A 9,867-nucleotide genomic window follows, 5' to 3' on the forward strand; every position below is an offset into this window, starting at 1 on the left:
TTTATGGTTTATGTCCCTTTCTCTACTAGTGATCTTTACAATTGGAAGCACCAAAATCGGCATTCTCTGAAAAACCTGAGTCTCATAGGCCTTTTAGAAACCATTTTCTTCACCCACCAGCCCACTTGGGATGACTGCCAACAGCTTCTACTAGCCCTTTTTACTGCAGGGGAAAGAGAATGAATTCATCAGGAGGCAAGGAAATTGGTCCTGGAACCAGATGGCAGACCAGCAGAGCAGGGCTGTGTGGACCGTGTCTTTCCTGCTGAGAAGCCTAATTGGAACCTGAACACTGATCATGGTAGGGAGTGTCTCACCACCTATCACCAGACTCTAATGGGGGGTCTCTGGGCCACCACCAGGTGGCCCACAAATTTGACTAAGGTAAGTGAGGTAACTCAGGGCCCACAGGAATCTCCCACAGCTTTTCTGGAACACCCTATGGAGGCCTATTGGACGTATACTCCCATAGACCCAGAGGCTCCAGAAAATTGGAGGGCTTTACTTATAGCCTTTGTCTCCCAGTCAGCCCCTGATGTAAGAAAGAAATTGCAGAACATTGAAGGATTTGAAGGGAAAAGTTTATCAGAATTAACTGAGGTAGCCCAGAAGGTCTATAATAGCAGGGACTCGCTTGAAAACCAACAAACCAAAAAGGTTTGGGAAAAGAGGAACCGGCACCAGGCGAAAAACTCCACATGCAAAAAATCAATGCACCTACTGTAAAAAAATTGGGCACTGAGTAAAAGACTGCCCAGACAGGCCACCCCAACCACAAGAGTGCCCTCCGGCGCAGGGGTGCCCACCAAAATCTACTCCTGTGCTTCAATTACAAACTGACTGATGGAGCCAGGGCTCTGTCAATTCCCCCCACCCCCGGAGCCCAGGGTGAAACTTATGGTGGGGAGAAGCCCTGTCCACTTCTTAGTGGACATGGGGACTGAGTATTCAGTCCTCCAAAAGTACAATAGCCTGCTTCAGAATAAGCATTTCTTTGTCCAGGGGGCAACTGGGACTCAATTATACCCCTGGACCACCGAAAGAACAATAAATTTGGGAAAAGGGGAAGTAACTCATTCATTCCTAGTAATGCCAGACTGCCTGTACCCAGTCCTGGGATGTGACCGCTTACACAAGCTTAAGGCCACCATATGTTTTAAGGAAACCACGGCAGCAGTAAGCCTAAACCCACCTGGGGCATCAAAAATTCTTGTTACTGTTCCCCTAAGTGAGGAATACGCGTTAACAGAAGGTGGGACCCTCTTGACTCTTAAAACGCCATACTCCTGGCCCAGCTGCAGACTGAGTCTCCCCAAGTCTGGGCCGAATTGAACTCCCCTGGGCTGGTATCCCATCAACTGCCAGTCATTGTACATCTCAAAAGTCAGGCAATGCCCATCAGGGTAAAACAGTACCCTGTATCCCCAGAGGCCCCAAAAGGCGTAGCAATCCATACCCAGCGTCTCTGGGACGCTGAAATCCTAAAGTCCTGCCACTCATCCTGGAACACCCTGCTTCTTCCTGTCAAAAAAGGCAGGCACAGCCGGGCTCGGTGGCTCAGCCTGTCATCCCACGCTTTGGGAGGCTGAGATGAGTGGATGGCCTGAGCCCGCGGGTTCCAGACCTGCCAGGGCAACTTGGTGAGACCTCATCTCTACAATAAATCAAAAAATCAGCCAGGCTTGGTGGCTCAGCCTGTAATCCTGCACCTTTGGGAAGCTGAGGTGAGTGGATTGCCTGAGCCCGCGGGTTCCAGACCTGCCTGGGCAAATTGGTGAGACCTCATCTCTACAATACGTCAAAAATGAGCCGGGTGTGGTAGCATGAGCCTGTAGTTCCAGCTACTTGGAAGGCTGAGGCAGAAGGATCACCAGAGGATCGAGGCTGTGGTGGCCGGGAGCGGCCACTGCACTCCAGCCTGGGTGACAGAGTGAGACTCCAACTCAAGGAAAAAAAAAAAGTCAGCCGGGCATGGTAGTGCGTGCCTGTAATTCCGGCTACTCAGAAGGCTGAGGTGGAAGGATCGCCGGAGCCCAGCAGGTCGAAGCTGCAGTGGCCAGGAGTGGCCATTGCACTCCAGTCTGGGTGACAGAGACTCCAACTCAACATCAAGAACAAAAAAAAGGCGGGCACAGGAGACTACCGCCCTGTCCAGAACCTCAGGGAGGTCAACAGGTGAGTGGAGGACATCCATCCCACAGTCCCCAACCCATATACCCTCCTCAACGGGTTCACTCCAGAGAGGCAGGTATACACTGTCCTGGACCTTAAGAATGTCTTCTTCAGCATCCCATTGGTTGAGCAGAGCCAACCCTTGTTTGCTGTTGAATGGACAGATCCTGACAAGGGTAGAAATGGCCAGTTAACCTGGACACAACTCCCACAAGGATTTAAAAACTCCCCACGCTGTTCGATGAAGCTCTCCGCCAAGACCTCTGAGCTTTCCGGCAACAGCACCCTGAGGTGACTCTGCTGCAGTATGGAGATGATCTGTTCATCGCAGCCACATCAGAAGGTGAGTGCCTGCGTGCCACCAGGCACCTGCTTGAAGAACTTCAGACTCTGGGGTATCGGGTGTCAGCAAAAAAGGCTCAGCTCTGTGTGACTGTAGCCACCTACCTTGGGTAGAACCTCGAGGATCCCTGACTGCCCAGCGCATTCGGGCTATAGCAGGCATCCCGGCCCCAAGAAGCAAAAGGCAGGTCCAGGAATTCTTGGGAGCTGTAGGATACTGCCGACTATGGAGCCCTAAGTTTGCTGAACTCACAAAACCCCTCTATGAAATAACCAAGGGACCAGAGGCTAACGTTAAATGGACATCAGAGGGGGACAAAGCTTTCCAAGCCCTTAAAACTGCCCTGGTCTCAGCTCTGGCCCTGGCCATGCCGGATATTGAAAAACCATTCCACCTTCACGTGGAAGAAAGACGAGGCATCGGTGGGGGGTCCTAACCCAAGAGCTCGGCCCATGGAGCAGCCTGGTCACCGGCCTGTCAGAAAAACTAGAGCCAGTAGCCTCGGGCTGGCCATCCTGCCTGCGGGTCATAGCGGCCATTGCCATGTTAGTAAAGGACTCAGACAAACTCACATTGGGGCAGAATCTGACTGTCACGGCCACGCATGCAGTGGAGTCTTTACTCCAAGGGGCCCTGACAAATGGATGTCGAACGCCCGAATGACCCATTATCAAGCGCTGCTTTTAGATCAACCCTGCATCAAGTCCCAGCATACCCCCAGCTTGAACCCCGCAACCTTGCTACCAGGAGAAAGTCCCACGGGGCTGCTGCATTGTTGTTATGAAGCAACTGAGTTCCAGAAGCTGTGCTGGGACCTAACCAATGTCCCGAGAACAAACCCCGACCTAACCCTTTTCTCGGATGGCAGCAGTTTCATCCAGAATGGGGTAAGGCATGCAGGGGCAGTGGTGGTCACTCTACAGGGAACTATTTGGCCTGAGCCTCTTCCGCAGGGAACATGGCCCAAAAAGCAGAACTGGTTGCCCTAACCGAGGCCCTGAAAGCAGGTGAAGGAAAAGTTGTCAACATCTACACTGACAGCAGGTACGCGTTTGCAACTGCACACGTTCATGGGACAATTTACAGGGAGCGGGGATTGCTCACTGCAGAGGGGAAAACTATCAAAAATAAAACGGAGGTCTTAGACTTCCTGGCAGCAATAGGGGCCCCCAAACAAGTCGCCATCATCCATTGCCCGGGCCACCAAAAAGGAAACTCAAAAGAGGCAATGGGAAATAAAAAAGCAGATCAAGCAGCCAGCGAAGCTGCTTACCGCAGAACCACCTGCCTACTGGTGCTGCCTCCTCCAGTTCTACGTGAGCCACCAAAATATACAGAAGAGGACCTCCTCGCTGCACAAAACTTGCAGACAACCTCAAACCCAGATGGATGGTTCAACTTCAGGATGGCAGAACCTTCCTCCCTCGAGTCCTGGGACAACAAATCCTAAGGCAGCTCCACGAAGTTACTCATTTGGGAAGGACAAAACTAACTGAACTTATGAGAAAAGAATTCTGTCTCCCTCATCTGGACCAGCTCGCCCAGGAGCTCATCAAGGCTGCGTGTCGTGCCAGCAGACTAATAATGCTAAGGTCAGTGTATCCACCCAAGGGGTCCGAGATAGCAGACTATCCCCCGGGAGACATTGGAAAATAAACTTTACAGAAGTCAAACCTGGGCAATATGGATATAAATGCCTATTTGGTCTTGGTAGATACCTTCTCGGGATGAGTCAAGGCATTTCCTACAAAAACTGAAACTGCTTCTGTAATAGTAAAGAAACTCTTAAATGACATCATAGCAGGATATAGTCTACCTATCTCAGTTAGGCTCAGATAATGGCCCAGGATTTATTTCTAAATTTACTGAAGGTATTGGAAAAATCTTGGGGATAAATTGGAACTTACATTGTGTTTATCATCCCCAGAGTTCAGGACAGGTAGAAAAATGAATCGAGCCGGGCTCGGTGGCTCAGCCTGTAATCCCGCAACTTGGGAGGTTGAGGTGAGTGGATTGCCTGAGCCCGCGGGTTCAAGACTTGCTTGGGCAACTTGGTGAGACCTCATCTCTACAATAAATCAAAAAATTAGCTGGGCGTGGTAGCATGCACCTGTAGTTCCAGCTACCTGGAAGGCTGAGGCGGAAGGATCGCCAGAGCCCAGCAGGTCAAGGCTGTGGTGGCTGGGAGCAGCCACTGCACTTCCAGTCTGGGCCACAGAGTGAGACTCCAACTCAAAAAAAAAGAAAGAATGAATCAGACGCTTAAAGAAGCCTTGACCAAATTAACCCTGGAGACCAGCGAAGGTTGGATAACACTCCTTCCCTATGCCTTCTTAAAGACCAGGTATACCCCCTACATCAAGGGCCTAACCCCCTTTGAAATTCTGTTTGGACGGCCCCTGCCGTTACTTCCAAAAATTGGACTGGAGAAAGCACTAGAACTATCTAACCGTAAGTTGCTTCAGTCGCTGCAGGCTCTTCAAAGAGTTCAGCAAGCTGTCACTGAGACCATGCAGGCAGCCTTCTAGAAACTGGTTCCGGAACATCCACACCCATTCCAGTCTGGTGATCAGGTCTGGATAAAACGACACAAAGCTGAGGCTCTCACCACAAGGTGGAAAGGGCCCCACATAGTAATCCTTACTACTGCTACAACCATCAAAGTCAGCGGTATCAGCCCCTGGATTCATCATTCATAAGTAAAGGCAGTCACCACTGTGCCCCTAGAAACATGGAAAGTTGTCAAACCAGCTACTAGAGAAGATCCTCTAAAGATAAGACTTTGGGCTCCGCCACTCAGCCTGTAATCCCATGCCTTTGGGAGACTGAGGTGAGTGGATTGCCTGAGCCTGCAGGTTTGAGACCCGCCTGGGCAGCGAGACCTCATCTTTACAATAAATCAAAAAAATCAGCCGGGCATGGTAACGCATGCCTGTAATTCCAGCTACTTGGAAGGCTGAGTCGGAAGGATCACTGGAGTCCAGCAGGTCGAGGCTGCGGTGGCCGGGAGCGGCCACTGCACTCCAGTCTGGGCGACAGAGTGAGACTCCAACTCAAAAAAAAAAAAAAAAGATAAGACTTTTGCGGCCCTGGTACCTTAATCATATTCCTTGCATACTTTTCCCAGCCTGAGGCCTATTGGCCTAACCTGCGTAATCCCTATACTCCAGGGAACTATTCCCGGGAACTGAGAAATATCGGCACTGGGACTGTAATTGCTACCTATAGAGGAAGGGGGCAGCCTATCTTTAATTTTGACCTTTGTAAATTATGGCCAGGTCTAACCCTCGGGGGTGCACACACTGACGAATGTGGCACTTTAGCTTAGGAAAAAGGACTTAAATCTATTGGGTTTTATGCTTGTCCAGCATCGGGACCAGCCCATTGCCACAAAGCAGGACAATACCACTGTGCTGCATGGGGGTGCGAAACTGTTGCTCCTTGGAAAAACTGAGACCCATACATAAGCCTCCTTGGTTATGTTAAAAATAGTGTGTCATCAGTAAAATTAATGGTCCTCAGAACTCAATATAATCCCCTGTATAAAGAGTCAAGGATTTGACTCCAGGAACAACTGAAAGGGAGGAATGTGGAAGGGGGCTTAAAAAGACATCTACAATGTCAAAAATTAGGCTAAGCATGTACTCAGCCTTTGCACAGTTAAAAAAAAAATAGTTCCCTTCCTGGAAACTGGCAACAGCAACTGCTAGCTAGGTTAAACTGTTTAACAGCTTTTTTTTTTCGTTTCTGTGAACCCCGCTAGCATTGCTTGAAAAGCACCTAGGCCTCCAGGATGTTGCGGTTTGGCCCACTTGGAAAGTCCCAATGTGGTTTTGCCCTATTTAAGCAAGCCTGTACAGCAAATGGGGGCCCCTGCTGTGGGACTGGCATGTCCAGCAGGCAAGTGGCTGCCGGCCAGCTCTTGGCTAATAAACCTCTCCATTTTATAACTTGTACTTTTGGTGTTGGTGTCTGTGAATTAAGCGCTCGGTCCCTATTTGAATACAATGCCTTCTTCGAGGTAGTGGAGACAGCATCTTTCTTGGGATGTAGCACTGGTCCAAAACCCAGCTTCCTCACCAGGGCAGGTTCATCTCTTCCTTAAGCCTCAGCTTCCTCATATGTTAACTGCAAACAAGCAGTGCCTTCTACCTCACAGAGACACCAGGAGATGAAACGGGGGTGGGGGTTGGTGGGGCGGAGTGTTCACAGCCATGAGGTTTCCTGGAAAACGGATAGTGTGCAATGGGTCCCAAAGTTTTCTTTTTTTTTTTTTTGAGTTGGAGTTTCACTCCATCGCCCAGGCTGGAGTGCAGTAACATGCTCACAGCCACGCCAGTGTCGACCCACTGGGCTCCGGCGATCCTTCCGCCTCAGCCTCCCAAGGAGCCAGAACTACAGGTGCGTGCTACCACGCCCAGCTAATTTTTGATTTAGAGACGAGGTCTCACCAAGTTGCCCGGGCGGGTCTCGAACCCGCAGGCTCAGGCAATCCACTTGCCTCGGCCTCCCAAAGTGCTGGGATGACAGGCTGAGCCCTGTGGCTCAGAAAGTTCTTAATGACTGAAGTGGGTTTCCTTCCCAGGGTCAGTGTCCACGGAATGACAGAATCGACCTCTCTTCTGGGAGACATTGACTTTTTGTAGCTTGTGACCCTTAGTCAAGTCTACAGGAATGCACTGCGTGCTCCCTTCATTTAAGCCTGTGCGTAGACCAGTACGTCTCAGAGTGGCAAGGGTCAGCGTGCCACATGGAGTGCAGGTTCACGGCCTCACCCCAGACCCACCGAATTAGACTCTCCTGGAGTGGGCCCTGAGGATCCATTTTAAGCCAAGTCCCCCAGTGCCATCAATGATTTCCTGCACATCAAAGTTGAGGGGCTGCATCTCCGACTCCTCTACAAAGACTTGGAAACACTGACTTGTTGCCTTGTCTCATTCTGGTTGGGCAGATCCTAGGATTTTAGGTAAAAAAAGATACACTGCCACTTCTTCCAGGTTGCGAAGCCACTGGAATTTTGGGTGGAAACAGAGTCACACACTAGACATGCACCACCACACCCAGCTGATTTTTTTGCTTATTGTAGAGAACCAACCCAGATGACACCAAGGTTAAACATAGTGTGTTAGAGTGTTCCTCCTTGCATAATCCTGGGACATCGGTTTTCCTGTGTCTTGCTCTGCACCTGCAGTCCCATGCAGGATCCTGTGCCACACAAAGAGGGGAGTGGAAGAGGGAGGGCCTCTCACAAGTACCAAGAGGGCCGGGTGCGGTGGCTCAGCCTGGCATCCCAGCACCTTGTGAGGCAGAGGCGAGAGGACTGCCTGAGCCCAGGGGTTCGAGACCCACCTGGACAACTTGGCAAGGCCTCGTCTCTACAATAAGAAAAAAATCAGCTGGGTGTGGTGACGTATGCCTACAGACCCAGCTACTTGGAACTGAGGCAGAAGGAGGCAGAAAGAGGCAGAAGGAGCTGAGGTTACCGCAGCCTTCCCCTGCTGGACTTGGGCAGTCCTTCCGCCTCAGCCTTCCAAGTAGCTGGAATTACAGATGCACGCCACCACGCCCGACTAGTACTTGTGATTTATTATGGAGAAGGGGTCACCAGGTTGCCCAGGCTGGTCTCGAACCCCCGGGCTCAGACAGTCCTCTCGCCTTGGCCACCCCAAGTGCTGGGATGACAGGCTGAGCCACCACACCCGGCCTGGGCTGAATTCTTAAGTTCACCTAACTATAGTTGAAAGTTTAAAGTGTCTTAGTTTGATGTCTCTTTGGCTGGTCTGTTTCATGGTATCATGTCTTTTAAAAGACTTTTTCACAAAAAAGTAGAAAAAGGAAAAATAACAGAGGGCCCTCTACTGAAGTGTTGTCAGAAGCCTGTGCTCCTTCAGATCACTCTGGCGCCGAGAACTTCTCATTCAAAGCTCTTCACTTCCTACCAGCAGTTTTTCTTCATTTTTCCAAAGGTGGAGTCGTGCTGAATAGCAAAAGTTCTGTGCTTTCCAAAACCTGCTGAACCACTCCTCATCTCCAACAGGATGGAACTGTGCCACACCCGCCTGAGAGTGACAAACCACGAAACGCATGCAAAAAAAATCTAGGCCGGGTGCGGTGGCTCAAGGCTGACATCCCAGCACTTTGGGAGCCCGAGGTGAGGGGATTGCCTGAGCCCGCGGGTTCGAGAACAGCCTGGGCAACTTGGCGAGACCTCATCTCTACAATATAAATTTAAAAATTGATTTGGCTCAGTGGCTCAGCCTGTCATCCCCACACTTTGGGAGGCCAAGACGAGTGGATTGCCTGAGCCCGTGGCTTCGAGACCAGCCCAGGCAATTTGGCCAGACTGCGTCTCTATAGAAAATCAAAAATTAGCTAGGTGTGGTAGCAGACACCTGCAGTTCTGGTTACTTGGAAGGCTGAGCCGGAAGGATTGCCAGAGCCCAGCAGGTCGATGCTGGGGTGGCTGTTGAGTGTGCCACTGCACTCCAGCCTGGGGGATGGAGTGAGACTCCAACTCAAAAAAAAAAAAAAACAAATCTAGAGTCTTCTGAGTGTGCCAATCCATGAGGAAAAACTGACTTCTGGGGCCACACCGCTGTTAAAGTCAGTCATATTTACGATTTTCATAAATGAGTTTATTCTCACAAGAGCCAGTTCCTCTGGGAGCATGCTCGCTAAGCAAGCATGTGTGGGCTGGTGCAGTCTGCTCTTCTCAACATCCATTTCCACTGCTTAAGTCTGCAGCCGGTGTTTCCGAGTGGTGGTGAGACAGCCCTGCTTGGTATGAGGATAGCAAATATCGGCAGCTATTCAGCTGAGGACACCGTTCTCAGTGCCAGGCCATTGACACGGTTTCCCCGGTCAGCATCGCCCTGTGGGCATGTCCCTAACTTGAGAAGTTTCTGGGTTACTGGCACTGGGCAGTGTGTGTGAGGGGGTGATTCTGAAGAGGGGGAGGTGACTCTCTACCTGGTGCCAAGAATGGGGGGGCTAAGAAAAGGAAGACAGGAGAGGAGGAAGAGGGAGTGTGGAGTTGATGTCCATCCCCACAGCCCGAAGGGTCTACTCCTGTGTTGCCCCTTGATCTGGTCTTGCCTTGCCCTTGGATACGTGTTGACATTCAGGTTGTCTGTTGGGCTGCTGGACTGTAAGCTCCAGCAGACAGGACTACCCCGACCCAGCTTCCTGTCTCCCACAAGGTGTAGACTAAAGCCATGAACAAAAGGATGAGCTTCTAGCCGGGCTCGATGGCTCAGCCTGTAATCCCGCGCCTTTGGGAGGCTGAGGTGAGTGGGACTGCCTGAGCCTGTGGGTTCGAGACCCGCCTGGGCAACTTGGCGAGACCTCATCTC

This window comes from Carlito syrichta, unplaced genomic scaffold, assembly GCF_000164805.1.
Source record: "Carlito syrichta isolate Samal-C Ts95f unplaced genomic scaffold, Tarsius_syrichta-2.0.1 Scaffold311510, whole genome shotgun sequence".
NCBI lineage: Eukaryota > Metazoa > Chordata > Mammalia > Primates > Tarsiidae > Carlito > Carlito syrichta.